Consider the following 27,513-nt stretch of genomic DNA (forward strand, 5'->3'; position numbering starts at 1 on the left):
CAGGGTGAGGTGTACAGGGCAGGCAGACTAAGTTGCTTCTGGTAGGAAGAAAGTCTGGCTAGAGAAACACCCATTTTTTATATCTCAAATCTGCAGTACCTACTCATTGTTTATGGGTGTTTTTAAGCAACAGCAGCCCAGACCAGCAATTTAGTTAACTGCATAATTTAGTGGAATGGCTAGTTCACCTCAGAGTTCTTTTTCCTGCATGGTATCTCTGATTGTGTTTTGCAGTAGTTACTTTTTGAAGTTAAGTAGTGAATCATCCAGGAGCCTACCCATTTACCTTAAGAAAAGAATAAAAATCAAAGATGTGGTTGAAAATGTAACCAAAAAATGAGTGCTCATTCTGTTGCTTCATTTTGCAGGCATTCTCTTGACATTTTGCATCCATCAAAGCATGCCTCATGAGTCTAGTGGTACAGCAAAGCTTTTTCATAAAACTACGTCAAATGAATATTTGAAGAAATCTTTAAATTTTGTAGTATAAAGTGAACCATATTTGGCACATGGCTGTTTTTATTTCTTCCTCATAGGTACTTATGACTCAGCATTAATTATGCTGAGTCCAGTGGTTGTCCTTTTAATCATTTTGAGGAGCTCTTATACAAACTAATACTAGATTAATCAAATAAGAATCCATGAACATGAATGCATAATCAGGCATAGTTTGTTTGAAATGCCTGAAAGATGTCTTGTTGATCATCCTCCTCTTTCAAACTGTGAAACTCACTAGAGGTCCCCATAGAGGTGTATTTTATTTTTTTATGCTTGTGATAAGGCTAAGTCTCAACATGCTGAGTGCTGCCACTAATAAAATCTTATTTGAAGAGCTCAGTTCAATTCAGGAAACTTGTGTATTTGTCCTCTTCTGTAGTATATGCACATTATATACAACAATCAGTAAAATTTAGGCTTCAGACTGTGCTTCAGACAGACCTCAGATAAGCTGTATGAACAAAGTCTTGAAAAATATGAGGACAAACTATCCAGAGAAAGATTGCCAGTAGCAAGTAATTGGAATTCATTGTGTTTCACTCAATATATTTAACACTTTATTACCTTAATCATTCAAGTCCATGTTAGGGTCCTTAAATTTGTGCTGTCTTGTTTCCTATTTTCCCTCATCACTGCCACGTTTTAGGGCACAAAAAAAGAGCATCCCAAATTATGATACCATGATTAATTTTAGTCTTCTTTCAAGAAAATAACTGCTGAAATACTGTTCCCTTTTTCATTAAAATACAAAATTGTAGAGGGTTTTTTGTTTTGTTTTTAAGTAAAAGGTGTTTTTAGTCTGCACATACATAATCTTTTTGTAGACATCCTTCCCCAGAAATAACAATAATTTGTTTCAATAACAATATTTAAATCTCTGATCTTAGATTTGTATACTAATGGCAACCAAACTTGGTTTGATTATTAAATGACAGATGTTACTTAATGCATAGTTACATTGATCACTGTCTAGTTGACGGAGTTCTTTTCATCAATTCCTTTCATTACTCTTGCATCTTCTAACTGCAAAAGTTTATTGTATAGCTTGCTGTAATGAAATCAACTAATGTTGATGAGTAAACTGCATAATTTCAGCACTTTGACATCTTTTGTTTTTTTGTTTCTGTTATTGTTCTGAAGGCTCAAAGTCTGCTTACCTAGCAGATGAAGTTTGAGGAATTTTCTGGTTATCTGGCATTCATGCCCTTTCTCTTGGTTGAGTTAATTTCCATGTCAGTCATTGACACTGCAGTCAATTCTGACTCATTTTTGTTCATTCTTCATACATATTCCACCTAGCAGGAAGGCTGAAACATAAAAGAATCAAACAGGATTCTAAAAAGACACCAATCTGCCAAGGGTAATACTTGATAAAATCTCAGCAGCACCTACTGAATAGCTTCTGGAGAAGGAAGGATGGTTTTCTTTTATTTGTTTGTGATACAGCCTAATGGTGTTAGACTGGAATTTCTAGAAGTCAACTTTATATTAACCTCTGATTATAAGGTGATGTTCAGAAGGCCTGTTCAGTATTGCTTACTGTAAGAAGAGAAGAAGGAACCTTTATAGTTGTAAGCCCATATGTGTCTCTTGATGACTTTTTTAGGTTTTCCTTCTCTTCAAGAATGCTACTTTAGAAAAACAGCAGTTCTGCATTCCATAACTTCCCTTAACATTAGCAACATAATACAATTAACATAGTTTTTCAATTGGGTAGCTACTACTGGAAAAAAAAAAAACAAACAGTGGTGAAGCTAGTTGTAAATTAGTTGATTCCTTCTTTAGTGCTTGTCAGAGCTTCATACAGCAGCACAAGCGTTAACTCAGGAAGAGAACGCTGTTTTAATGTGCGAGTCATGATTGTTATCTTTGTAAATACCAAGGGAGGGGACAAGCAAAGTAATAGTACTTCATTTAGAGCTCAAGTTATTCATGAAATAGCCTTGAAAACTGAACCAGCACAAGCACTTTAATGGACTTACAGAAGTAGCTGGTGCTTGTTATAAGCCAGCTAGGTTTTTGCCATGATAAATGGACACAATTATCTAAATTGTGAGATAATATCAAGCAGGAGCTTTACTTCTTGAGGGTAAAGGGCCTTTCCAAAGTTCTCTGTTCAATTCCTTTTACAGCAGAGCAAATCAGTGCATTGTTGTCTATGTAATGTTTTGCTACTGTGACGTCTTCTGTTCCTGACTGCTTTCCACTCACTGTAAATGCAGCAAACAGAGGATGCTTCATCAAAAAGACTTACCTCCATAATTCACAAACTCTGCCTTTGTATGAACTCTGCTTGCATCTTGCTTTAGATTCAGACAAGTCCGTTATCTCCGGGCTCTCAGGATTTCAATTTCAAGTGGAGGATGAAAGTCAAAGCATTGTTTTGACTCTGGTCTCTGGAACTGGTGATGCTGACATAAAGGGCAGAAATGTGAAGAACAAAGCAGACTATGTGAACACTGTGTGACACTACGTTGAAGAGATTCATTGCAGTGATTTGTAATTTTTCATTTCTTAGCAAGACAACAACAAAGCAGTAAGTTATAGCAAACACGTCAGAAAGCTCTCCATACAGCTGACTAAGCCATCACTAGGCTATAATGACATAGCTGTTTTTTGTGGCTGAGGTGGATTAAAATGTTGAAATGGGTCTGTCTCAGTCTGGCATCCATACTGCTCCTTGATAATCCTGTTTTCCAACACTGGAAAAGAAACTCGGAAAAACAGTTTTATATTTTTTGTCTTTGTTAGCATTACTGCTCACGTTCATTTTTAAAGAAGAATATTATACTGTTTTTGCATTTCTTTCTTCAAAAGTTAAAACTTCTTTTGAAAATCTTTATCAATTATAGCATATCTACTGACAAATGATTTTCTAAGAATCATTGTTCTTTCCCATGCTGTTTAAAATATTTTGTGGTTAAAGTAATTCTTAACTTGTTTCTAAATGTGTCACTACTGCAGTAGATGAATTAACATCTCAGATGATATCAGAAAAAAAGCATTGAGACAGCTAGTATGCCATATGAGGAAAACAACAATGAAAATAAAATCAGAACCTAATTCAGGTAAAATAAAATAAAGTGATACCAATCTGCACAGTACCATTGCATAAAAAAAATCTTCATAATGCAGTCAGGTACTAAGCCTACTCATCCTGCTCAGAGCTTCACAAAAACAAGCACAGACTAAACATTGTATTTTTCAAACTGCTAGCTAAAAGAAGGAAAAAAGAGGTGAAGAATGTAGTTTGAAGCCACATGTGAGATAGTGGGATTATACTGTACAGTAATGAAACTTATATAGCTGAATCATTAGTGGAGCAGAAGGACCCACAATAGGAAGTTCTTTATGTCCTCTTGCATGCTCACACTGAACAATAATGTGACAATCAGCATTAACCTTATCCTCATGTTGATTTGCAGTCAAACAGGAAAGTTTTTCTGCTTACAAATAGAAGCTTATTCGACTCTTTTTAATGCCAGAAATAAAAGCTAACCTCTACAGAGGTAAAATTTTTACAAACAGCCATCAGTTTTTATTCAAATTGTGTGTTGCAAACTTAGTTTGGATCAGTTTGTAGATCAAAGAAAAGATACAGCTTGACAAGACTTTATCTAATGTTTCCATTTAACTTCATGTTAAACACTTCAGTGTTTTATCATACAGAAGCACTCTTTACATAATTTGTGTGCAGGAAGTAGCCTACAGGGGACAAACTGAAAAAGTTGCAGCAGGTGTTATCTTTGTTCTGTTTTGCTAAATCTTAAAAAAAGAACTGAAAAATGAAATCCATCAGCTGCTTTGTCCTATTCAAGAGTGTCCCCTTGGGAACCAGGATCTCTGCTGGCATCTCCTCTGCCAAGATTCTGGGCTCCTTTGGATGAGTTAAAGGTCTGCTGCTCTAAGTGGAAAGGAAATGTCTTGTTTCCTATACCTTGATCTTACAGTGGTACAAAACATGGATACGTGCACAGCAAATTTAAAATATAGACATCTTGAACTATGTTTCATTATTTTCCACTCTGTTTAAAATTACCCTCTGACAACTTTAGATTTAGTAACTGTAAAAAGGTAGATACCCATTAAAACTCAAATTTAAAGTCTGCATGCCTAAACAGGATCTTACTGAATGTATAAACTGTCTTAATAAACTATCTTGAAACAAAATGGCATAGTTCCAAATATATTGGTATTTTCTGGTGATGTTGACTCTCAGTGTTTTAGCTAAAATTGGAATATAGTTGATTTAGAAAATATATATAGTAAGGATCTATTTTCATACCTTTCAGAGACAATGTAGAAGCATAGAACTTTATTACAATTATTATTAATTTGTACTGGACACAATTAGCGCTAGAAGTCTCTTATTTCTGAGGTTCAGATATGTGAGTAGTTAGAAAATGTACTGTAGACAACAGTCATCAACACAGATGTAGATAATTTCCATTTGCTTCTTAATTATTTCTTTCAAGTTGAGAGATGATCAAAGGTAGTTTTTATAGTAAGTATACTGTTGTAATAGTGTACCACAGCAGGCTCATATCAGTTACAGGTACCTTCACTGTTCTGACTGTCTCCCTGGGAAACTTAATATGACCTAATCTAGGTGTTCCTACTCTAGCAGGGGGATTGAACTGGATGATCTTTCAAGGTTACGTTCAATCCCAGACATTCTGTGCTTCTTTTTACATGCGGTGTGTCAACTCTGCTGACCTTTTCTTTCCTTACGTCTAAAATTTTGAGTTCAGCTGATTCATAATGACTGTAGCCAAGACAGCAATCTTCCATCATCTTTCTCCCGAGACCTTACCTATTCCCAAATCCAAGAGGGCAGCTTTCCTAGTGGGCCTTCATCATACTTGTGACAGGAAACTTCCTCTGTGAAAAGGATCTGTCCTACAAACAGAAGCTTCCATTCCCTCTAGGAAGCAATTACATATGATTACAACTTGCTGCCATTTCTTCACAGCACTGGTCTCAATGTTATACTTACTACAAGGCCTCGCTTGGTCTGACGTTGGAGGAAAAATCTGTGTGGACACACCTCTTTCCCCATACCCATTACCTATTCAGTAAAGGAAGATGTGTGGACTTGCAGGGTTTCTTTTCTTGGCTTTGTGCAGTAATTTCCTTTCAGTCCTTCATGTTCCTCAAATTACTGCCCTCAAATTACTTTGTCCTGATGCAGATGCTAGGCCTATTTCCTTAGTGGTTCTGCCATGTTGGCACAGGAGTTGCTGAAAAGGCTAAGTGCAGCTCCATTTATCTGTCACCTTTTTGGATTCCCAAATGCTTCTCAGTCTCACCACTTCCTACTTGAAGTTCAGGGAAGATTACTTTGGTTCAAATGTTATGAAGATGAGTTGAAATAGAATACTGCTTTAAATCACTGCTTGAAGAAAAAAATATAAATCCTTTATCTTTTTGGAGGACTCTAAATTCAGTAGTAAAGAAACAACACTTCCAGCTTAAACAGGACATAGTTATCCAACAAATGTAATGCAGGAAGCCAGAATTAACAGTATTTGTGGCAGTGAATCCTGTCACATTTCGACTACTTCTGTTCTTGTGTCTCTACTACTTTTTGTTTAACTTTGTTTTAAGTACCTAAAGGAAAAGTTGTAGAGAGACATGTTGTGTTTTATCATTACATTCTTACTAAGGAAAACTATTTGCCAATATTTTATGTAGTGACTTCCTTTTTTCCTTTAATTTGTGGAAGTCTACATCACTAGGACAGTTTCATCTGTAGCCTGCTTTTCCTGCAAGTGAGCTAATTCCATAGGAGCCCCCGTAGCACTATCTAAACAATTGAGACATTATTACTTCTGTATTCTTAAGATTCGCATTGGATAGTTATGGATTCCAATGTTTGCACTGAATACCTTTACTTGTACAACTTTGTAGGACTGGGGAAAGGAGTTTTTGCTATTTTGACAACTGTTTTGTGGAAACATACTCTTCCTTTCCTGGTTGAATGGTCTACTTGGAGTAATACTGTAAGATCAGATTACTTTGAGGTAACATTACTGTGTTATAGACCATTAACAAACTTAATTTTGCTCATATCATTTGTCTAATTTCAGAGTCTTGATGGGAAAAAAAAAAAAAGCTTTGTGTTTGTTGCCTTTACTTGGGGCAGTGGTGCTGTTATATCGTGTTCCATTGTCACTCTGATTATTTCTGAATTATATTTTTATGCTTCTTTTAGACTAATGTGTTCTTAACAAGTAAAAGAATACATTTGAATTTCAAAGTTCCGTAATATAAAGGAAAAAAAGCACTTGTATTCTAAAGATAATTTGCAGATATTGGAAAAAAATCAGATTTTTACAAAGCTTTACAGGAATCTGTTGTTCCCTTTATTTTTTTTATCGTAACACCAGTTGTGAACTCTCATCTGGTAATTACCAGAACAACCTCACTCACCTTCCTATCCCTAATGTCATCTTAGTGCTCTTTCTTCCTGAAAGTGTTTCACATTCCTTGGTTACACTTTGCTTTGTTTTCTGTTTTTTAAATCTATTTTAGTTTTTATAATTTTCATGTGATTGCAGTTTGTTCATTAGAGTCTTCCCACTGAGAAGGTTCTCTATGAGTCTGGTCAGTCAGTATAACTTCAGCAGTAGGACCCATACACAGCTAAGAAAGAGCTGTGTGAGAATCATCACTTACGTTGAAATTCTTTCTTTGGAAAAATGTATGTTGCCTCTCCCAGTCTTATCTAACACTTATGATTTGTATGCCTGAAATTTCGTGGGCTTTCCATTCCTGAAGGTGCTCTAACTTTTAGACAAGGAAAGGTTGACAGAGTTGAAATGGTTTTGCTGTTCTTAGTGGGCAGAAACAAGAAATGTGACCCATGGGAATCCTAGGAAATTTTCGTTATTTCTTTTCCCATTTTTCACAATTTTTATATTCTGGATTTATGAGTCAATTTCTGATGAGCAAGAATGAAAGACATTGCATTTCAGTTTTATTAACTGTTCACTGAATGCTTACAAGTGAGATTTGACAAAATGAGTCCTCTGAAAGTTTAGAAATCTCCCTGAGAATCATTGATCAGATTACAATTCAAAAAATAAAAAAATAAAAAGGAGATTTTGTACAACTTTTCATGTGTTCTGATAGAGGCAAAGTTTTGTTTCAGACTTAATTAAAACTTTGTATGTTTCTTTTACTAGTCTCATCCTGATTCTGGCATTCCTTGACTAGGCTAGCAAATTTATTTTGTGTTATTTGCAAATAAGTTGGAGGGTGGACGCAGGGGACAGTTAAAATGGAAATGCACCTAATGTGTACATATTACAGTGGTTGAAATTGGCACCTTTTTGCACTTTGAACCCCCCTCTATTCTGCCTTTCTTTCTTCTTTTGCTTTTGCTTTTCTTCTGATTAACCTTCTTTTGAACCTGTCGTGTCCTCATTTTTAAAATGTTATTTACATAAAGACCAGGCTTGACATGTGTGCATGAACATCCATAGTCAGGAGACTGAATACGACCTATTCTCTGAAAACTGTTCTTCTCTTCTAATAGTCTAGCTGATTTATCAGGTTAGGAAGTAGAAGAGCAGAGCAGTTTTTGTACTGAGAAAAATGCAGAGCTTCTTCATAATGTTTTCTAGGATAGCAAATTCTATTTTGATTTATTTGCATTTCTCATTTTAGTTATACCTCCTCTGTAAGAGAAGCACAAAACTATTAGTGGAATAAACTGAGAAATATGTAGAGAGTTATGTTAGGAAGTCCAAATTGATGTTATTTCCTTAACTTCCCTCTGAGAATACTTATGCTTGCTTACCATGAATGAGGGAATTATGGTAGTATAGCAACATGGCTATGTAAAATTTTCTTGATGCATGTGCAGTTCTGTCATCTGAAGTAATGAAGAGCCTTCAGATTTGTTTCTTTTTTTCAGTCTATTTAATTTCTCCAAATGCACTGGTAAGCAATATTATAGTGCCTTACTATTCTACTAGTAGTACCATAATTCCAAGTTGCTTCAATAGAAAATTTTCTCTTGTTTCAACAGAAAATTATTGATAGCTCTGGGAGTTGTTAGGTTTTGGTCATCTGCCTTTATAGAGGGGAAAATATGTAATTGGAAAAGACGAGAATGAAGAAAACTCCCCACACATGCTGTTTACTATTGTTCTCATAGTGAAATAACTTAAAATACATAGAAAAAAGAATAGGTGACTTAATTCAATGTTTAAATTAAAATTCAACAGTTAATGATAATGAAAACTGAAGTTGGATATGGTTTTCTTGGAGCACTGTGCACGTCCTCTGCTGATGATTTTAAATTGCATATAATTTTCAGAGTTATAATATTCCCTTAAAAATGCAGTCTGGGAAACTTTGAAAATACGTAAAAAATTTCTTGTAAGATGGAGAAAGTTTCTCCTTTTTTTTTGGTAGCTTTAAGTTCTGATTACTGTACTGTACTGTAAGTTGTGTACTTTTGTACAGTACAAAAGTACTTTTGTGAATTTTTGTAGTACTCCAAGATGTAGCTGACGTACTTTTAATTCATTTATTTTGAAATAGTGGTCAACATTCACTGTTCCAGTGAAGTGGAGGCTAAGTTTACATCCAGTTATAGCTGTACTGAGTGCATTATGATGTATATGGAAATAGCATGTTCATTTCCCAATTTTTTTTTTTTCTAACTTTATGATTTTCTGCCATATTTACACATGATATTTATTTGTTTGCTGTTTGTGAGCTCAGTGACTATAGTTCTTTCAATTTGTGAGTCCAATAGTAGTGATGACTACTGTTTTCAATATTTTACATTTCTTGCTCTAGGTATTAAATGAGGAGCAAAAACAGCACTAGAATATTTGTGTTCTAGGTCTAAGAATAAATATATTTTATAAAAAAGTAGGTGTAGTTTTGTCTGACTATTCTATTACTTAGCATTTTTATTTCTTTTTAAGAAATCGGTGCATCTCTTTAAAAAGTATAGTTTCATATATTTTACTCTTTTCAACATGTTTTAGCCTTTTTCTAGCAAAACATTTCTCTTTCTCTGAAATGTTTTATCTCATTTTTTGATGCAATATTTTGCTGAATTACTGTCCTTATTGAGTGTTCTCAAAAGGAATTCATTCTTTTTGTGTTTTTCATTGTTTCATTTTTTTAGTGTACTAGCAAGGACAACACTAAACATTTGCTTTCCCGTTTAACTTTGTATCTTACCCCGATTTAATTACTTTATAAAGTTGTCCAGAGTCCACTCTTCTTGATAGGAATTAATTTCCTATGTATTTCATTATATATCTTTTGATCATCTAATATAAGATCAAACTTAAAATGCAATACTAACCACGTTGAAGACCGATTTCTAATTGGTATATTTTTCAATGTGGGATCAATAGCAGTCTAGACGGCTTCAAAAAGAAACACTTAATTGATACATAATCACTTTTCATTAACTTTTTGTTTCAGATGTTCAGATTTTCATTTTAAAATGCTAATTAGCATTTCCATTTCCTTTTCTGAATATATATCACATGCAGAGTGCTTCTAGCTAACTGCTACTGTAATGCATATAAAATAGTATAGCACTTCCTTCTCCTGCCAAACCAAACAACAGTGACCGAACTGTCTCATGGACTTGGTAATGCAAGGAAACAAATCACAATCTCCAGCAGAGTTTGGTTTTCTATGAATATAGTTCCAAAATTATTTTTAGTTCTGTTTTGCAGTTTTATTATCTAGCTAGTAGATCCAACTTAATAATGCAGTAAAGTCAAACTTAAAAATGTGGCAACTCTGCCCACAGCAGGAGAGTTTGAACTTGGTGGTTAAGGTTCCTTTCAACCTAAACCATTCTGTGTTACTGTGATTTAGTCAGGGCTCATGAAATAGGCTGATAAGAAAAGAAGTAAGAAATGCGAGGTTAGTGCAGAGAATGCTCAACTTATTCAGCCATACCTATGTTATGGAGATGTTTTCCAGTTATATTTTATTAGATTTGACATGTACATGGTCAGGTCTGAATAGTACCAAATGATTGCCACATGTCACTTAATGTGCCTCTTTTGTTGTTGTTTGACACTCCATTAAAAATGTTGGTAGCATATACAGGGGAAGGATCTGTTTCAGTTGCAGGATTTCCTGAGAGATCCTAGTAAATACTAGGAACATTTTGACTTCATTTCCTTTGGTAAAGAAGAGCAGGAAAATAAACGTAGAATTCTTAGGACTTGTATTGAATAGCAAATTTAAATGATGCTGTAATCTTTTAATGCAACAAACATAATAAATCTCCATTTAAATTTTTAACTTTCCAGATCTAAATACTTAGATTTTTGAAGTTTAAACAGTATATAACTTTTGTTTATTTGGAGAGGAAGTAGCAGTAGTGACACAACAATAAATCTTACTAAAAAGCCGCAAACACAGTAACTGAAAGATTGATTTATGCAGCAAGTCTTTGGCATACATCATCTTTAAAGAGAGAGTTTTCATTATGCTTACAAAAAAGAAAGTTTTGTAAGTCTTAATTCAAAAATTATTGTAATTTAGATACTAGAAATTGGTAAACCTATGAAATTCAGGTAAGGATTGCACATTTTAAATACAATTTCAGGTTCTATGATTCTTTCAACTTAGCAGATATGTCCGAAGAAAGACAATAAACTCAGTGGAAGGTGTAATGTAGACACCACAAAAATTTATTGGAGTTTGACTCATTAATGTTCCATACAGTTATTTTTGCATCTTTCTTTTTCTCTTGTCACTGAGTTGGCAAGAGTTGTTGCAGAGGATGTAGCAGCATGGGCATACAATACACCAAACATTCCTGGTTGCCCACTCTTCCCATTATTTTCCACAACCAAACGAGTTTAAGATGCCTGGAGCTATTGGCCAGGTCTACTGGCAAACAGCCTACCTCCAGCCTCCCCTCTGGATGATTACCTTTGCAGTGAAATTAACTCAAGAGTATGTGTAGTCCAGTGTGTGTTAACTTAATGACCTAATTTAGTTACAAACTCAGGAACGTTTATTCTAATGTGCTTCAGAAGTAAATCTACTACCTTGAAAATTGCAGTAGTTCACCCTGTTCCCTAAAGGACGTAAATTGCCCAAATGGCTTTTCCAGTCTTCTATTCTTGGAACATGGAATTGTAAAATATGGTAACTAACAATCTTGTTAAACACTTGTCATCTGTTAAAATCTCAAATACCTCACAGTCAGGGTTCAAACTAGGGCAGAGCTGGAAAATTAACGTTGGAGTGGGGTAGGGAGATACAATCTGAGTCTACATTTTGTTTGGTTTTGTTTATTTATTTAACCTTTCAGAGAAAATACAGTTTCCAGAATGAATTGGGATGATCTGGATGAAGGACTGTTTACTGAATGAGCATGCCTACACTTAGATTAATTGTAAGCTCTCTCAGTGTTTTGAGTTTACATCTGAAGAAGCCATTGGTTTTTATAGTGAATGGCACCTAAAATGTGGTAAAATTTAGATTATTTAATAGTTCAAGAAAAATACAGGAGCCACTTCATTTATTCTTAAAGTAAAACTACACTCTGGTACTATACTTCTCAGTGTTGATGAAAATGTGTACAAGTACAAAAAATAATGCCAAAATAATAATAATTAAAAAAAAAATCCATAAACATTAATGTAAAGCCGTATCATTTGTGTCAGGTAGCAAGATAATTATGGTATCTTTCAGACAGTTACAGGTATGTAGCTCAGGAACGCCTTTGCTTGTTACAGACAGTACTATGAGCTGTTACAGACACTGAAACCCACAGGGTTTCAAAATTAATCTGAGAGTATAATTGCAGCAAATGTAGCAATTAACTGTTTTTTTAGTTCTTATATAAAACACTATGGACAGTATGCCACAGGGAAGCTCAAAGCACTTATTTCTAGCCCTGTTCCTCAAGAACTATATAATAACTGCATGCAGGTTTAAAATCCAGTAAAGCTTGTGAGTCAGTAAAATCTCTTGTATTGCCAAGGAATGATCTCAGTTTGGATCTTTGTTTTTTATGCCGAGAAAAGACAGTAGTTGCTCCAAATAAGCTTTGTTGGTTTTTTTTGTTGTTTTTTTTCTTTCATCGTCCTTTTTTTTTTTTTTTTTTTTTTTTTTAATTAATGTGATAAACAGAATAACAGAATAATGTGATAAGCAGAAAATCTAGCTGCTAGATGTCTTCCAGGCTTTCTGAAAGAACTCAGAAGACTTTAATGTCTCGAAGGGAAATCAAGACTTACATGTCTGACTCTTGGACTGTGTTTCAATAGAAGGTGAAATAGCTTGGACTTGCAGTGCAGCAACAAGCCAAGTCTTTGTGAAGGGAGTTGTCAAATTTATCAACTCATGCACAAGGCCTCCAGCAAATAAAAAAGTTAAAACTATCTGGATAAGTATAAAGTGCTTAATGAGAGATAACAATAAAGAAAGTAGCAGCAGCTAACAGAAGGTTGTCATGAGGACAGAAATAATGGTAGCATGGTATGGGTGAAAAATACAAACAATACTGATAATAAAGATTCAGTGTTGAAATATACATGAATGGGTTCGTGGTTTGTTTTTTGTTCTTTGTTTTTTTGTTTGGTTGTTTGGTTTTTTTTTGTGTGTGTGTGTGTTTTTTATTGTTTGTTTCCTCTGCAGCTTTTGAGTTTGGTTTTGTCTATTTAATAATTCTACTAACCTTCACAAATTTTTGTCTGGCTCCAAAGTAGCTAAAAGGCTGTCATTCTCCAGCAGCCCATCATTACATTAACACAATCATATGTGTTTTCTTGATAATTTTTTGTGGCTAGCTCTTCTTTTTGCTTAGTAGTAGTAATGATAGCTTAGATACTAATCTCAGTGTTAACTGTGATATAGACAAGTTGATCTATTCTAACAGCATTAGTTCAGATGTTTAGAAGGAAGACATGATTTCTTTATGTTAATCAAAATTGTGAGATTATAGATTCTACTTAGAAGTAGAATGTCGTTTCACCAATATTGCATGATACCAAGGAAAACATTTTTTGTCTGGAATGTTTTTGTTTTGCTCTTTTTCCTCTTTCATTTTTTTCCTAATCTTACTTTTTAGACTAAAAACGTGCATGTTTCTCATGATTCAGTAAGTACAATTTATTTTAAGACCTACTTCAAGTCACTGGAGCTTATTTTGTTGTGGCCTTTTGAAAGTCGTGTAGTGCACATTTTGATACATGACATAGTCCATTGTGTTCAGTATTTGCTGTTTTCTAATATAGTTCCAGGTTTGTACTTGCATTAGGAGTTTTGAAGTATTTCCAATTACACCATTTAAAGCAGTGAGGCATATGTGCTCTACTTGGCATTTTTTTCTGTTAACTCATGCTTTTCTCCTTCTCTTTATGTCCATTCTCTTCCTCTATTTTTACAACTTCCTGAACTCATGTTTTCTCTTCCAATGTCACTACTATCATATTGACCTTGCTGATGATAAAGATTGCACCAAAAAAACCCAGCAAGTCTCATTCAGATAAATATGGTCTGGGAAATATGGTTTTGTGATGTGTGACTCCTGAAAATGAAAAATTAAGATCTGTATGAACCCGAAATGACCCATGTGCTTTAAATATGCAGAACAGTCTGTAATACTGTAGTTCGAACATAGAGGTTGAGTTTTTACTCAGTGTAGCGCATCTAACATGTAGAGAATGGTTAGAATGTATGTAATCTGAATTACCTTTTAGTAAAGCACATTCCTACAATGTATTTTAAAACTTTCTGAAATACTTTCAAGTCATATTGTGTTGTTTCCTTCTCTCTTAGTCGTATTTTTGGGTATGACTTTAATGTGTGACTATGTAACCAAATTGATATGTTTATGTCTTGAGGATCAGCTGAATGAAACTTTTTTTTGGCAAGCAGCTTTGTATTTTTTATTTAAATCTAAGTAAACCTGTTTGTTAAATACAAAAAGTTAAGATTTAAGAAGATTTAAGGGGTGCAGTTAGAGTTTTAAGATGGAAACTGTAACAGTGATGTTTTTGTATCAGTGTTAGTTTCAGCCTTTCTTTTCCCCAGTATGAAGGAAAACTGCTTAGAGCATCAATCTGAAGACAATGAAAGCAAGAATGAGAAAAAGAGATTTTCTCTCATTCATAAGTCAGCTTTTCATATATCAGACTGCTTTCTGGTTTCTTTCCTGCAGTTCTAGACTTACCAAGTTTTTCAGTTGCAGCTTTTCATTTGAGGCCTGACTCATGACATACTTCAGTGATTGCCAAAGGTAGTCAAATTCAGTATTCAGCAAAAGCAATTCACAATTTAATACATAAGTGCAGAGTGTTTAGGCATTCATATCTTCTTGTTGTGGAGAAACCTTTAAGCATCTCTTCCATTGCTAAGCAGATTATGCTGGGCAGATGTCTTCTATGTTGTTTGATGCCATTCTGGTATACCACTCACAAGTTCGTGGCAAGCTGCCACTGTGACACTTGGATGAGTAATTTGCTTTCTCCCAGACTGTTTTTTTCTGCTTGTTGCTTTTCTAACATCTTTATTCACTCATGTTGGAAGGAAGAACCAGCATTTATACAGGCAAAGCCGCTAGATAAAGAGAAAAGGGCAACTTAAAACATCTTTCTTCAGTTCTTTGGGGAAATAGGAACCCTTATCAGCCTTAAGGCTCAGTGCTTCAGTTTCTGTGTTGATGATGGTGCTATTGGTACATCTTTTGAACATGTAGTCCTAGAAGTGGACTTACTTTTCTGTAAAGTGTTATACATGAAAGCAGCCACTATACTAGAGCTATGTTTTTCAGTTATTTTTTTTATTCTTTATTTACCCTTTGAGTCTATGGATAATAGTAAGATGACTAGGATAGCCACATCAGCTCTAATGTACTTCTAAAATACTGGCTTAGGAATGTTTTTGATAATTCCCTTGCTTCAAGCATGCAGCTCTCCTTTTACAATTATTCTCTCAGGACAGTAGGAGACAACAGTGCCCACAGCATCTTTCAAAGATGTAATTTCCTTTCCCATCTCTTTCTCCATCATATTTTTTGTGATACAAGCAACAAAATACATGTATTTGTATTAATGAAAGTAGATTTTATGTAAATTAAAAAAAACTCTGAATTCACAATAATCCTTAGAGGATTGCTGGGCATTTTCCAGTTTATGAATTAGGCAACACAGCCTTTTGAACTACTTACCATCGTTTGTCAAACATGTCCAGCAGTTAGCTTTCCAATATGGTTTCGTAACAGGACAAAGTAAGGAGAAGAACACAACTTCCAGATTTAATACCCTTATGGAATCTCTGTAATTTATCTGATTCACATAGAATTACTAACTTTTGCATTGTTCATTTAGTACAGATTGTAGGAGCTATTTTGATTTGGATTTCAGTAGAAAGAAATTGAGGTTGCTAAACACTTGGAAAGTGAGGGAGTTGTTTTGTTATTCATTCCTTCTCTCCTTTTTCTTCTTTCTTGATGTGGAAATATCAGTACTACACCCAAATCATTACCATTAGTCCTATCCATTGTAGAGGTGAAGAAGGTGGAGTGTGTTTTGAGGTTCTTAACAATAAAGCACTTCTTTTTTTTCTGGATTGAAGATTTTGCTTACAGTTACAGGAGTATAGTGGCTGGCATATGATGTATCATATCTGACTTACAGACAAAATTTTTGTTTCCCATTAAAATAATGTTATATGAGAGAATGAAATCTCTTAATAGCATTGAGAGCCCAACCATAAATACATGCTTACCTTAATTGTATGAAAGAGTTTGACAAGTCTTCTGCTAATGGAATCAGAATATGATTTCTGAAGAAGAATAACACTTATGTTTCCTTCTCAAAAGCCCATGTTTTAATAAGTCTTCTAAATGGCATTCACATAACCTAAATTTTGAAGTTGAAACTGTGTGACCCTGTGCAGAAGTCTGAAACTGCTTTTGCATGGGAGCAGCCACAGTAGTGCGCTTAGGCAGAGCCTTTTGTTCTTATACAGATTGTTTTGTTCTTTTTGTATTTTTTTTTCTCCTTCATTATTCTTGAGTCACTGCTAGCTCTCAGCAGCAAACAGTGCAAACATTTCTGGCTTTTTGCTGCTTAAATTGAAAAGAGGGTGTTCTGCAAAGAGTGTAAGACTTTCTGACCTCAAACTGGTTTCTTAGTTTTTCCCATTTGAAATTGAGTAATTTTACTACTCTGTGATTAACAGTATCTGAAAAGTAAATGTTGCTAATGAAAATTTACTTTGAATTTAATACTTCTCCTGAATTACTGGGTTCATTACTGGGATTTTTGAATTTCTCTTTCTCCATCACAGAACCTCTGACTGAGGAAGATTTTTCAGTATTGTGAAAAGCAGAGTTTTAAAAAAGGAACTGTAATTTGTGTCGATGGGAAGAAAAAGAACTGGTTAGTTCTTGGAAAGCAGAATTTGATTTTCTATTTTCTAAATGAGATTTTAGCTTAAAAAGAAAGTTCTTAAATTTAAAACAGTGCAATACACAGCAGATTGACAGTTACAGTGGTTAGTTCTATAAAAGGAAATTATTGAAAGGAAGAAGATGCAGGCCAAACAGCTTTGTGAAATTATGGATTTTTCCCATGCCAAAAATGAGAGAGAATTTAGTTTTCTTTGAACTGTGCCATGAATTGCTTACCTTTCTAAGAGATTTTTGTTACTTTGTTATAAGCTTAAAGATAATTCACCAGAGTTACAGCAATGAAGTGAAGCTACTTCAAGTCCACTGCCTGTGAATTTTGGTTAAGAACAGTTGTGACAGCTTGACAGAAATAGTAATTGAGAATATTTCTGACAAGTAAAAAGTTACATTAGTACATACATTAGTATGCTCTTTCCTGAATCAAATTATGATTGTGTTTTGATCATAAAATTCTAATAACATTTCCAAGCAGGAACTGTGCTCATGCTGATTAAGGAAGAGAAGGGTGTTTTGTCCTCTTGTCCTGCAGTAATTCTCTCTTAATTGACTGAGGAAGTTAGTACAAGGATTTCAGCAAAATTCTAAATACTATTTCTCACAGTATTCTTCTGGACAGAATGTCCAGCATATAGCTAGAGAAGTACATAATATGATGGATAGACAATTGGCTGACAGGTTGTTCTTTAGTGGGTTGACATGATGCTGGCAACCAGTTACTAGTGGGGTTCCCAGGGCTCCATTTTAGGGCCAGTTCTCTTCAGAGTTTTCTTAAATGCTCTGGATGCTGTACTCAAATTGCGTACTAATTAAGTTTGCAGATGATGATAACTTAGGAGGAACTGTTTGCTCCCTCAAGGGTAGAGAGGTCCAGCAGAGAGATCTTACAAATTAGGGGGCTGGGCAACCAACATCTGCATGAAGTTTATCAACAGCAAGTGCCACAAAGTCTGCACCTGGAATTGGATGTCTCAGAGTATATGTATGGAGTGGGGACAAGAGAGTGGAGAGCAGCCCAACAGAAAAGGATCTTTTGTTGTTAGTAAGTTGAACATGAGCCAGCAGTGTGCCTGTATTTGGGGTGCAGCAGGCCCAGCACTGCCAGCGGGTGAGAGGAAGGGCAGTCTGCTCTGCTCTGCTCTGCTCTGTGCGGTCTCACCTACAGCACTGGGTGCAGCACTTGGTGCCACAGTATAGCAACATAAAGCTTTTAGAGAGCTGCAAAGATGATGAAGATGACCCTTCACCATGGATCCAAAGATGTACAAGGAGTGGCTGAGGTCCCTGGGTCTGTCCAGCCCAAAGCAGGGCAGGCTGAGGGGAGGCCTGATGGCGGCTGCAGCTCCTCACAGGGAGCGGAGGGGCAGCGCTGAGCTCTGCTCTGTGTGACAGCGACAGGCCCGAGGGAACGGCATGGAGCTGTGTCAGGGGAGGGCAGCTGGGGGTTAGGGACAGGTTCTGCACCAAGGGTGGTGGGCATGGAACAGCCTGACCAGGGCAGTAGGCACGGACCCAGCTGTTGAAGTTCAAGGAGCGTTTGGACAGTACTCCCATACATAGGGCTTGATTTTTTTGTGGTCCTGTGTCATGCCAGGGTTTGGATTTGGTGATCATTTTGCATCTCTTCCACCTCTAGGTATTCTCTGATTCTGTGATTCATGGTCTGTTTGTTTGATTCCAGAGGATGTTTAAGAACGGCAGTGGTAGCATACCTAAATAGAGGGACTGCCAGGTGCTGACCAACAAAACATCCAGTCATTAGAGCAGACATCATTTATTAGAGTGACTGTGAAGTTGCTGTGTTTTTTGCAGAAACTATAAGATCAACTTCTAAAAAAAAAAAAAAAAGCTGTTCTCTGTTTAGCTTGAAAATCATATCCTTGCCTGCCTACAAACGTGTTGCAGTGTTTCTGACACCGTGTTTTTGTTTTTTTTTTTAATGAGTTCAATTTCATGAAAGTGAAGTAGTATAATTATTGAATGAAGATAAATATTATTCACTGTTAGAAGGATTTGTGATTAATTTTAGGCCTGAATTAAAGCATATAGTTACTTTGTCCAAAAAAAGGCACTACAGACTTTTTTTGTATTTAGAAGGAGATTCATGAGCACTGAGGGAAATAGAAATTATGATAATAAGGTTTGGCTGGTACTGGATCAGAGTGCTAGTGCTTTGCTGACTTTTTCAACATCGTTCTTTCTTGTTTCTTAAGGGAAATTAATGCTATCTTCAGTTTTACAGACTAATTGCAGACCAGTTCTGTTAACTGTCTAGTTCAGTTTTACTATAGTAATTTGCATTAATAGTGCAATTCCAGTTCAAAAGTAATTGTGTGGGGTAACTGTGCGCTAATTTCTTAAGTAGTTGTCTATGTCTGATAGGACATGTGAATACAGTAGATAATGCCCTTGAATGTACCCTATTTTTTTTTTTTCCTGAGTAGCAAGATGTAGCACAAACAACCTATCTGCCAATACCAATAGCTTTGCTAATTAACTAAGTACATTTGTCTTGAAGATTTCCTGGGGATCTGCTCTAGACATTTCTGAAAGAATTACAAAGGTGTTACATCTGAAGCATTTGTGGCTACACAGAACTTTTTGTCTCCAGGAGATTTGATGTGTTATGTCAGTGTGTGACTTTTGACTTTGTCACTCCAGAGCACAGCAGAATTAGGTGACTGAGTATAGAAACCTTTCTGCACTAATAAAAACAACACACAGTTTTCCCAGTAGACTGTGTTGCCTCTTTGCTGCCCTTCTTACTCAGTTCCCAAAAGCCTCTTCCAGGTACAATTTCATCAAAATTGTAGAAAAAAACCCTAGGTTTTGCTTTCCTTTACATATATTTAACTGAAAATATGGGCTTCCATAAGCCATTTAGGTTACTAAAAACCAAGCCAATTATAGACCAAAAAAACCTGTTTCCTCAAATTTAACGATTAGTTGTACAGTTATAAGGATCGTGTTCTGTTTTTGGCCAACATATTGGGAAGAGAATCCATTTATGCTTTGGCAGATATAAGCTGTCCCAAATGACTGCTGAAAGAACTGTTGTGACCTTGCTCTGTAAATACTGATTAGATAGTAAACAGAATTAATCATTTTGAGATACATATTAATTATGTTAATTCAGGGTGTGTTGATTTTATACACACCAGATAATAATAATAATAAAAGCTTTTTGAGCTTTTGTTTGTACAAAATTCATTTCTGTGATTTGTCTGATGGAGTGTTGTGTTTTTATCGGCTTTTTGTCATCCTTCCTAATGGTTGAAGTTGGCACTGTGTTTCAGGAGACTGATATTTTGCCTTGAAAGAAGAGTCAGGAGTGCTTTGCTGTCCTTCTTTAAATAAACTCTTCCTGGCATCTGATTAGAGCCAGTAGAAATATGGTATGTTTCTAGGAACAAAAAGATTATAGCTACTTTATAAAGAAGCTGTCACTTTTTTAGGTCACACATGGCACAAAACCTCTTTTTTTTTTTTTTTTTTTTCTCTTCCCATTTTATTCTCCCTGATGGCATGTTTCAAATAGTTACTCATCACAAGGTTATATGTCTGTGGTTTCTCTTGAGAAAATGATGCTGGGTTGCTATCTTTAACAGCTTGGGGCAAAATTCATTCTTGTGTGACCCTATTCAAAACAACAGCTTTTCATTTGAGATGAAATGTTGCCCCTTTCCGTAGTTTTGCCAGTTCATTACTGTAGATATCAAGAGGTTAATGAAAGCCTCCAAAAGAAGTAAGTTGTGCTTTGCATGCCCAGTATAATGTAGCTTTGCATGCCCAGAGTAAGACTGAAACTCATTTTTAAAAATTTTGTGTCCAAGAAATTAGACAGTTGTTTAGAAGGACAATCTTCCTGGTTGAAGAACGCGTAGTTGCGTTCTACAACAAACTTTTTGCAGAGGAACATTTCTGCTGGAGTTGGTCATTATTTTAAAAGGAACCCTCACAGTCTTCTGATACTTCTAGAAATGCTTTTGAAATTATTGTGTTCTTTGTTATGTATTAGTCAGCAGAGGGCAGTCTTTTCTTTAAAAATAAAAAATAGTATGATCTGTTTTTCTTTGCAGTGGTACTTTATAAAAAATTAGAGATTACATGTGTGAAACTGAAAACTGATACAATGTAATTCTGTAGATTAATTTTAATACAAATACTTCAATGTGTTACTCTTCTGGGTTGAAACACAAGGATGAGGACTTGACTTAAAAAAAAAAAATAATAAAATAAAATAAAAAGAACCTACTTTTCCCCTAAATATCAGATAGTGGAACTTATGCAGTTCCTTCATGTAAACAATTGAAGGAGATCAATGAATTTCTAAATTGTCTGAAACAAATAACCGTTAACCTCTATTACTTCTTTCACTTCTAGCTACCCAGATCTGTGAAGTCAAGCAAAGTTGTTATTCTTCTGATCCTTAAGACTCTGTGTTGTACAGGGTTCATTCGGGCTTTGCACAGGAGTGAGACTGAAACAATAGTTCTGTGCATGTGTACACTTCTTAAGTAGAGTTCACATAGGTCAGCACTGTTATTTTTTTATGTGCTTACTCTTGCATTGCAGTGTTTGATAAAGGTAGTGAATTATTACGGGGTTGTGAAATACAGCCAGTTATTTTTCTTGAAAATTGAAAGAAAAATTTTAGCATGTTCTTATTCTACTATAGATCCTGCTACATCATATGGAAAACCATTACTGCAGAAAACGTTGATATTTCTTGTGGTATTATTATTGACCACCATTCTTCAAAAGCATGTAGAAGGTCATGAAGACTACTTTCAAGCTCTCATAGGAAAGCATTAGTTAAAAATTGCAGTTATTTATCGTAGATTCTTATGAAGTCATGTTAGAGAGACTGGCAGTTGAATTTATCAACTTGTCTTTCATGATTTTTGTATTCATTAATATTTTTATCTGTGGACAAAGTATATAGGAGATGCTCCTCAGGAAGGGCTATGAGTGAGCAGTTTGTTTGTTAACACGTGGTCCAATTCTTCAACTGCTGTTTCATCTGTGATTAATAGCATGTCAGATGCATGTTGTTGAACTGTGCGTGTTAACAAGCTTTGGTGGACCAGAAGATACATCCCTGACTCTGGGATTGGTGCTGATCCCTGTTCAATGTTCCTGAAAGCAATTCTACGCCTCCCCCAGTTTATACCAATATAAATATATAGCTAAATATAATGGAACATGTTATTTGAGTTTTTTAGCTTCAAGTGTAACTGCCTTGTTCCTCTGTCATCTTATTTACTCATGTAAGCTTTATGCAGTAGTTTTACTAACACTTACCTGAAATGTTAGCTGCTGTAACACTAAAAAGCAATCCATTAGTTCCCATTAATGTTGTGTATATATGAACTGGTTTAGCTAGTTCAAGAAAAAAATGTATATTTGCTAACATGTTTTTATCATAAATATTTGTGCAGTTAATGCATGATATGGATGTACAGAACTCAAAATTATTCTTCAAAAAGATAAAGCCTATACCATGGAATATTGTTCTGAAAACATGACTGTATGTGCATTATTAGGTGTTATTGAAAACAGTTGTTGATAGTGCTATCTTTACATAGAGCAGAAATCTGGATAATTTGTGTAAACTACAATTGTGGTTGAGGGGGAAGATCTGTTGGAGCACATCCAGAGGAGGACTACACAAATAATGCAAGGGATGGAATGCCACCCCTATGAGTAAGGCTGAAAGAGCTGGGACTATCCAACCTGGAGAAGAGAAGGCACTGGCAACACCTGATAGCACCCTTCAGTATGTAAATAAGGGCTATAAGAAAGTAGGGGATACTCTTCACTAATATGGCATGCGTTTTACTTGCTACTCTTTTTTTCTTCAAAATAAAAATCATAAACTTGCTGAATTAATGGAATAAAATGGCAGTTGACTGATCCGTAAAGAGGTTTCTGAAGGTAATTATAAGTCACTAGGGGTTTTATTCAGGGCATAAAGCAGTTTGTTTTTCTGGAATCCTCACACAAGAAGATGAATTTTCAATTCATGTATCAGAAAAACAGTGGTTAGCTGTGCAGTTTCAGGTCAAATGTATAAAAATTTCAGCTGGGGTAGTAGGTGATTACAAAGTCTAGTTTACAAGTTATCCCATTTAGGCAGAGAGATTCCTGGATTGCTAGAATGTGTTAGGTCAATCATACTGTGTGTTCTAGTATAGTGGCACTAATTTGATATTACATGTTGTTATGGACTAGACTTCTGCTTGTGTGCCAGTGTTATGCTTATTTGTGGTGAAATGGCTCTCTGTAAATTAATCTCAGGTCCTAATGAGTTTCATTTCACCAATTTCAGATTTCACTTACACTTTGAAAAAGGAATACACCTGTGTTATCGATAAATTTGTGTTGGTTTTATTTGCTAGACAAAGCTTAACAGTGAAAGCCAGGTAACCAGATGTTTATACATGGAATATGAGAGCTGGACAGTAAGTAGAAAAATGATTATGCCCTTTTGTTGTCCCATAATGTCATTTGCATTAGCAGTAGTCTATGTGTTTGAGCTTTGGGCTCTTTAGACATTGTTACTTTTACACAGTGCAGCATGCTTCTGTAGTTGTATCCTCCAGTGCCTTTCCTTTCCCTAAATAAAGAATACATTCTACCTTATTGGAGAGCATCTCATTTTTCATAAAGGAAAACAACATAGAAGGAAATAGCCTTAGATTGTGCTAGGGGTGGTTCAGGCTGGATGTTAGGAAAAATTTCCCCAAAAGAGTGGTCATGCTCTGGAATGAGCTGTCCAGAAAGGTGATGGAGTCACTGACACAGGAGGCGTTCAAAAAATGTTTAGATGTTGTTCTGAGGAACATGGTTTAGTGGGAAATGCTGTTGATAAGGGGGGAGTTGGACTGGATGACGTTGGTGATTCTTTGAGTCTGTATACTTAATTTTCTAACTCACTGTATTTCTGATAAAGTTATTCACACAGGATAATCTAGTTTCCAGGGAGTAACACAGCGTTTTACTCTTCAGCATAATGACATCAGAAAAAAAAAATGGTTTTGTTGCTTATTAAGGCTTTTGTTTATAGAGAGAGGATCAGAAGTGTTAGGAGAGACTAGTAGGATAGTATCTCTCTCAGACACTTCCAAGAGAATCTTGTAGAAGGATGTAAAGCTCTGTGAAACATTTTTTTCAAAGTTTGTAACAATAATACAGCTTTTAAAAGAAAGTTTCCAAAGGCTTAGCAATACTGTGTACATAGAAATTGTGATACAAGTCTAGATAAAATCTCACTCAAATTTTCTGTTTGAAGCCCTATAGCAGTGGAATGTTTGTCTTCCAACTCTGATGCAGCTTATCTAAAGTAAATTAAAAAATGAAGAAAAATCAGAGCTCTGATGGCAGTGTACAAGTGAAGTTCTAATTTATTGTGCTTCTTCCGAAGGCCTAAGTCTTAGTAAAAACAAATAAATAAGCCTCATATGTATGCATATGACTTTCTTTAAAATATTAATATAATGTAAATAAATATAATAAATATAAATATATAACATAAATATAATAACTATATAGAAATATAATAAAAATAAATAAATTAATACTTAAAATATTAATATTTAAATATTAAATCATTGCAGTGTTTTAATATTTAAAATTATTACACCTAGAGCTTAATGATCCATTTTGAATGGATTTATTTTGCAAACTTAACTCATAAGATATTTTATTTAAATTCTGTTTTTTTATAGTGAGTCAGGATACATTATCTTAAGCTTTTTACAGAAAATGACCAGCAACAGAAACATTTTCCTGATCCAAACTGAATTTTTCAGATTCTGTTTAGTGTCCAGGGAATTCTTTTTCAATAAGCTAATGCTATTTTTAATTTTCTAAGATCAGAATGTGAAACATGAAAAGATACAAATTCTTACTTAGGTAGTTTGATACCCTATTAATCTTTTTCAATAATTGAAGGATGGTTAAGGATGTACTAAGCCTTTTAGAGCAGAGCACTTCATAGCACACTGTACTAATTTACATACAGTTCTTTAGTATTAGCACATCATGAAACCTTTTCCCTGTTTAGCCCAGTTCTGTGCTCCAGAGTTGCGCAAAGGAAACAGTGTTCTCTTCACAGTCCTCTGCTGAATTGTTTTTGTTAACGCTATATAAGTACACTTTCCTACCGGGGAATGATTATCATTCCTGTTTTCTGGTATGGTAAGGAACATGTCCCACAGCCATTTAGTTTTCAAGAGAGTGGAATAGAATAGTGGTATTATTCTTATTGAATGATATACCTCTGTGAAATATCTAAAGGTTTACAGGATAATCTCCAGTACAGCATGCCTTGCTATACAATCCTGTAAGGCAAGAGGGGGTATTTGTATTAGCCACACTTGTAGATGACAAGTCATCAGGTTCATGAGTCATAACTCATAATTCCTGTTAAACTGGTAATCATTTCTGCTTTTAAGCTGCATTATCAATAGTTGTTTTGTTTGGCAAAGATGGGATCATGATGGTAGCTTTGTAACAACTTTGATTCAGCTCCTAGACTTCTTGGATCTGGTCTCAAGCCATTGCACTCAATTATGCAATCAGTGTAAACTTTAGCATTCAAACCTAACTTCTCTATGATTTATCCCTTAGTTACTGACTGCCAAACACTTACAGCCACAGGCTTTTTCTAATGGGTTTATGGAATCCTTCTACAAAACAGAAAACATGTATTAAGATGGTCTTTCCTATGTGAGATAATTCTTTAAATGAGCATCTTAATACCAATTAGTTCTCAGAAACTATCAATTAGTTCTCAGAAACTATCAATAAAAAACAACCTTGCCTGCTGCATCTCAAGTGTACTGCTTTCTCTTGTGGATGTAGAATTTCCAGAGCAATTTCTTTGAAATGGACTGCATTTCTGCTGATCCTTTGTTACGTAAGTTACTCACAGATTGGAGTGGTACTCTGAAAAAATTACAGGAATTATATAAAAAGGAATATAAAAAAACTGAACCTTTTTCCAAGCTTACTAAAACACTGGTTGCAGTCACTGTTAGAATACTGTGGGAGACAGTGTCAAAAGCTTTGCTGACGTCTAGGTAGACTACATCCACAGCCTTTCCCTCATCCACTAGGTGAATCATCTGGTCATAGAAGGAGATGAGGTTGATCAAGAAGTAGCTGCCTTGCGTGAACCCATGCTGGTTGGGCCTAATCTTGTTGTCCTTTACATGCCATGTGATCTTCCTCAAGAAGAGGAACTACAGGCTGGCAGGCCTGTAATTCTCCAGATCCTTCTTGTAGGTGGGAATCAGGTTGGCAAGCCTCCAATCACCTGGGACCTCTCTGGTTGGCCAAGAACACTGATAGATGGTGGAAAGCAGCAGTCACCTTTTTCAGCTCCCTCAGCAGCCCCATGGATTTCTGGCAGTCCAGGTGGAGTAGAAGCTCTCTTAATTGTTTCCAACTGCATTATGGAGCGTTTATTCTTCTCCCCATCAGAGACTCCCAGATCAGGAGGATAACTGGTCTGACTTTTGTGGGCAGACATAAAAAAGGCATTGAGAACCTCAGCCTTCTCTTTATCCTCCACAGTGGCATTCCCCACCACTTCATAGTAAAGGGTGAAGATTCTCCCTAGCCCTCATCTCACTGTTAATATGTTTGTGAAGAAGATTTTGTTCTCTTTTACCCCAGCAGCCAAGTTAAGTTCAAGCTGGGCTTTTGCCTTTCTAATTTTCTCCCTGCACATCCTAACAACTTCTTTGTACTGTCCCCAAGTTGCCCATCCCTTCATCTACAAGCGATATATTCTTATTCTCTTGGAGCTTCAGGAGAAGTTCCCTTTTCATCCATGCTGGTCATCTTCCTCATTGGTTCATCTTGTGGTGAATGGGGATAGCTTGCTCCTTTAAGACTTCCTTCCTGAGGACTGACCAGCTTTCCTGGACCCCTTTACCTTTCAGGACTGAAACCCAAGGGGTTCAGTGGCCTGAACAGTTCGAAGTCCATCCTTCAGATGTCCAGGGTAGCAATTTGTTGACTTCACCAAGAATAGAGAATTCTACCACTTAGTAGTCTCTGCCTAAGACAGCTCCCAGCGAGCTGTGTCTGTACACTCTGGAAACGTCCTAGACTTTTTCTTCTTTTGACACAGGCAAGACCCATCTGCAGAAATCAAGCCAGGCACGAGTAAACTGGCCTATGGTAAAAAAAAAAAAAAAAAAAAAATTCTTGTGATTGCTCCAGCCTCTCAGCCACGTATTTATGAGAGATGAGTTTTCATGCACCTCTTTGTATCATATTCTGCCACTGGAGGCATAGAGGAAAATATGACCTGTACGTCCAGTCTGTCCACTAACCACCCCAGTCCTCTGAAGTCCTTTTGTTAAATCCTAGGGCTTCTCTCAGCACCTTCATCACTGCCAGCCTGAACTATCAAAAAGGAATAATAATCAGAGGTGTAAATTAGACTAGGAAGTTTAGGAAGTTCCTAGAAATATCCCTGACCCAGGCCCCATGGAGACAGCACACTCCACTACGAGTAGAGTCAGGCCAACATATAGGGACCTCCATTTCTCTAAGAAGGGAGATGCATATGG

General features: G+C 35.7%; 1 protein-coding gene across 1 annotated transcript in view; it reads left to right on the plus strand.

Annotated features, from left to right (window-relative positions):
* LOC116234656 (guanine nucleotide-binding protein G(q) subunit alpha) overlaps positions 1–27,513 on the plus strand; it is a 115,042-nt gene that overhangs the window by 56,499 nt on the left and 31,030 nt on the right. The window lies entirely within an intron of this gene.

Source organism: Phasianus colchicus, chromosome Z, assembly GCF_987193195.1.
Source record: "Phasianus colchicus chromosome Z, bPhaCol1.hap1.1, whole genome shotgun sequence".
In the NCBI taxonomy this organism is placed as follows: Eukaryota; Metazoa; Chordata; class Aves; order Galliformes; family Phasianidae; genus Phasianus; species Phasianus colchicus.